General features: G+C 45.6%; 1 non-coding gene across 1 annotated transcript; it reads left to right on the forward strand.

Moving 5' to 3' along the window:
- The first annotated feature begins 2,121 nt into the window (after positions 1 to 2,121).
- On the forward strand, positions 2,122 to 2,205 carry Trnas-gga (transfer RNA serine (anticodon GGA)). Its single transcript is given in 2 exon segments — positions 2,122 to 2,161; positions 2,171 to 2,205. It is a non-coding gene; the product is annotated as a tRNA-Ser (tRNA).
- Positions 2,206 to 4,907: the final 2,702 nt, after the last annotated feature.

Genomic DNA, 4,907 nt, shown 5'->3' on the forward strand with positions numbered 1-4,907 from the left:
TGGCAATGGCAAGGAAAGCGTTTCTGAAGAAGAGAAATTTGTTAAAATCGAGTATAGATTTAAGTGTCAGGAAGTCTTTTCTGAAAGTATTTTTATGGATTGTAACCATGTATGGAAGTGAAACATGGACCAGAAATAGTTTGGACAAGCAGAGAATAGAAGTTAAAAGGAAGGCCAGCGTTGGCCGTAATATTGATATTTTATTGATAGCAGAATTGATTTTCGATCACATAGTGATCATCTTCAGTGCTGTACAAATTAAACTCAGACACTGGTATCAAGTTATCAATAACCAAAACTGAGAAGCTTCTCAGAAGACTAGAAGCAGGGATCGGTTGGTAGGACATCTTCTGAGGCATCAAGGGATCACCAATTTAGTATTGGAGGGCAGCGTGGAGGGTAAAAATCGTAGAGGCAAACCGAGAGATGAATACACTAAGCAGATGCAGAAGGATGTAGGTGCAGTAGGTGCTGGGAGATGAAGAAGCTTGCACAGGATAGAGTAGCATGAAGAGCTGCATCAAACCAGTCTCAGGAGTGAAGACCACAACAACAACAACATTTTGTACAGTTATTGGTCGAGTTTAAATGTTTTGAACGCTATCACAATCTGCTCACTAGGATGCACAAGCTTACGTTAAAGGCCTAACATAATAAGTCAAGTATTAATACTAGAAACTGTGTTTATGCGTCGAGGCAGCGCAATTGACTGCTCCCACATTTCCCAGATTATATTCATAGAATATTTGAGACTGAGAGAACATAGCGACGTTCAACAAACTTTAAAAATAATTGCAAGCCTTTTCGAAACTTTTGTTGGATGACAACCCCCACAAAATAATGAAAGCAAAGTAGTTCACCTGTCTCACATGAGTCGTGTTTCTCACCGCGAAGCACGCCAGACGTGGCGACCGTCGTGGCTGCTGCGCACTCTGCTACACCTCACGGGACGTCACGTGCTCCTCACAGCGCTCTCCGGCGGCAGTTGTTGGCTGCATGCGGACGCAAATCACGCAGCATGTTCACGACAAAGGATGCTCGTAAAATATTCCTGTTAACTCTGTTACTGATGATGGCAGAAGAGCAATGAGATTCTGGATTTGTTGACAGCTTGATCACCCGAATGTTAGTAGATGACTACACCTGCTGCACTTGACAATAGCGTACAAAATGTACTACAAATCACTTTCGGCAAAAATTATAAAATACCCATCTAATGCTTAAATACGTTCCCGGTCTTCTGTTTAAAACTCCAGACCTACGCCCTTCCTGTCAACTATGTCCGTCTGATTGCCTCCTTCCTTTCCCGCCGCCCCTCCTATGTTACCATTCATAACGCCCCTCTGCAGGTGTGCCCCAGGGCTCTGTCCTCTCCCCTCTCCTCTACCTCCTGTACACGGCAGATACGGCCCAACGCCACTCCAGTACACTTCCTGAAGTACGCCGATGACACCGTATTCCTTACTCTCGCTCCTACCCTCCAACGGCCCCAACGCCTCCTCCAGAATCACCTTGACCATTTTGCCACATGGTGTACCAGTGGCTCCTGAAAATCAATCCTTCCATGATCCAGGCAATCATCGTAGGTCGTACCACTAGCTCCTTCTGGCTCCTTGATTTCTCCCTTACCATCTGCTCCCGTCCTGTCCACCTCTCACCCACCCTCACCTACCTTGGCCTCACCATTGACCGTCACCTCACCTGGATCCCTCATCTCTGCTCTATCCAATCCAAAGCCCACAACCACCTCTGACTCCTCAAACTCCTCTCTGGGCAGACAGTGAAGGCTGAACCCTTCTGCCATCCTCCACACCTACAGATCCTTAATCCATCCCATCCTCTGTTATGCCAGTCCCGCCTGGATATCCGCCCCCCCCCCTCCAAACTCTATAAGTCCGTCCAGATCCTTGAGTGCTGTGCACTCCGCATCGTCTTCTGTATACGCCTCGCGTCCCTCAAGCGGATTCTCTATGACCTGATTCCTTTCCCCCATCTGCTCCTATCCCTTGAACATATCCACACACTCTACACCTCCCGCCGCCTTGATCCCCCCACCCCCTGGTTGCTCCTCTCGTCTCCAACCCCCGCCCTCAACCGTGCCTTCAGTGTTGTGTCCGGCTGGCCCGAGTGGCCGAGTGGTTCTAGGCGCTACAGTCTGGAACCGCGCGACTGCTACGGTCGCAGGTTCGAATCCTGCCTCGGGCATGGATGTGTGTGATGTCCTTAGGTTAGTTAGGTATAAGTAGTTCTAAGTTCTAGGGGACTCAGAAGTTAAGTCCCATAGTGCTCAGAGCCATTTTTGAGCCATTTTGTTGTGTCCGCCGTACCCTCCATCTCTACACCCTTCATCTCCTTTCCCAAGGTGGCTTCCGTCAACTCCCCGTCGCGGAATGTGCCCTCTCTCCCTCCATTTATCCCTCCTATCAACTCTGATCCTCACCTCCTCCTCCCTTCCTCTGTCCTTTTCCTGAGCTCCCTCTTCCCCCTTCCATCCTGTTTTTTCCCTGCCTCCCCTCTCTCTGCCACTCTTCTCTCTCCCAAGTCCTTTTGCACTTCCCTCCTCCGCCTTTCCCCATTCCCTCTCGCATCTGCCCTGCCACCTCCCCCTTATGAGTCCTCTCTCCGTCGGTCCCCCGCCCCTTTCGTTTTCCCTCTCCTCCCCCTTTTTTCCCCTCATCCGTCCAGGTCCCCCCCCCCCCACCCATCTGTCCTTGGCTGTGATGTGTCATCTTCATGCCAACTTTTTAGTGCAGTGTTTCCAGTGTTTGTTAAGTGTTGTGCGTCTTTTCTAAAATGTTGCGAATAGACATCATACTGCAGGTGGGTGTGATTTTTATATCTCTTGAAAACAGAAAACAGACTGTCGCCGTGTTTTTTAATTGTCTGTCTACTATTTTACCTGTCTGCTTCCCGTGTATTTTATTAGCATCGCTCACCCTTTGTTTCATGTTTTAACTTTCCACAATTTTCCGCCGTTTCACAATGTAAGTCACCATTTTATCGCCTGCTTTTATTGTTTCTTATCTTCTTATGTTTTAAAAATTCTGTAGGCTGAAAAGCAGCGTACTAAGCTGCTGCCAGCCAACCCACTTCGGGGGGAATCGAAATTCAATAAAGGAAAAAAATCTAAATACGTGAACTACAAAAGTTCGATCTCTATAGATCTCTCTCATTTTTCTACATTTCACGCTGTACACGTTCTGCACATTTAAAAATTGTGTCTGGCATTCCTTTCAAGTCAGTGGATCCGACCGGACTCATTTCACTTTGTCAAACACGCGATATAGTGCTTCAGCTCGACAACATTTTGGCCGGCCGGAGTGGCCGAGCGTTTCTAGGCGCTACAGTCTGGAATCGCGCAACCGCTACGATCGCAGGTTCGAATCCTGCCTCGGGCATGGATGTGTGTGATGTCCTTAGGTTAGTTAGGTTTAAGTAGTTCTAAGTTCTAGGGGACTGATGACCTCAGAAGTTAAGTCCCATAGTGCTCAGAGCCATTTTTTTCGACAACATTTTTTTGTGACAACCGTTATATTCAAAGTTGTATAAGTACTCCTCCTGCTTGATTGAGTCTACTAACTAGGGGACGCCACGACGTTGGGATCACAGATTTACTTCCAATTTTGTGCACCTTTAGTAGGCCATTAAAACAACATAATGTGCAGGTAGTAAAGCGCACTACTCTCGCAATTCCGAAAAAATCGCGAGAGAAGTTTTACGCATCTATTATGTTAGTGACATATCTGTGAGTAGGTGCCGGAGGTCAGAGTTCGTGGTGGTTAGCTGATTATCATTCGAGCTTCGTAAGACAAACATTTATCAGGCAACGGTTCGGCTCCCACTCAAACTTATTTTTTGATCTATACTTTCGGAAGAAAGTGAAATTTTCCAAAATGTCATGGAGGTGTGTTTTCCCTCATAAACTCTGAACATTACCCGTAAATGCGAGAAATCTGCATTCATTCGGTGTACTAGATGTAGTTTCAACTTACGTTTCTCATGGTTGTATGAAAAATACCATCCTGCAACATGTGATGTCGACAGCACGTCCGACGAATAACTGTACAGTACTCTTGTGGTCGCGCACTTTGTGACTTACTGTATTACTGAATAACGTCATCATTTATCGAGGTTTGACTTGGGGTTTTTCAAGCTTGTCCCTCGTCGTAGAAAATTTATCTAAAAGTAGTAAATAGTCAAATAGCATATGAAATTTACTACAAATTCACAAGCGGTTTTCTCATTATATACCTCCCAAATATCATATAAATTAAATAATGTGATCAGTGATAAAACAAATGTTGTTGTTGTTGTTGTTGTGGTCTTCACTCCTGAGACTGGTTTGATACAGCTCTCCATGCTACTCTATCCTGTGCAATCTTCTTCATCCCCCAGTGCCTACTGCAACGTACATCCCTCTGAATCTGATTAGTGTATTCATCTCTTGGTCTCCCTCTTCGATTTTTACCCTCCACGCTGGCTTCCAATACTAAATTAGTGATCCCTTGATGCCTCAGAACATGTCCTACCAACCGATCCCTTCTTCTAGTCAAGTTGTGCCACAAACTCCTCTCCAATTCTATTCAATACCTCCTCATTAGTTATGTGATCTACCCATCTAATTTTCAGAATTCTTCTGTAGCGCCACATTTCGAAAGCTTCTATTCTCTTCTTGTGTAAACTATTTATCGTTCATGTTTCACTCCCATACATGGCTACACTCCATACATATACTTTCAGAAACGACTTCCTGACACTTAATCGATGTTGACAAATTTCTCTTCTTCAGAAACGCCTCTCTTGCCGTTGCCAGTCTACATTTTATATCCTCTCTACTTCGACCATCATCACTTATTTGGCCCCCCAAATAGCAAAACTGCTTTACTACTGTAAGTTTCTCATTTCCC

This window comes from Schistocerca cancellata, chromosome 9 (assembly GCF_023864275.1).
Source record: "Schistocerca cancellata isolate TAMUIC-IGC-003103 chromosome 9, iqSchCanc2.1, whole genome shotgun sequence".
NCBI classification, from domain to species: Eukaryota; Metazoa; Arthropoda; class Insecta; order Orthoptera; family Acrididae; genus Schistocerca; species Schistocerca cancellata.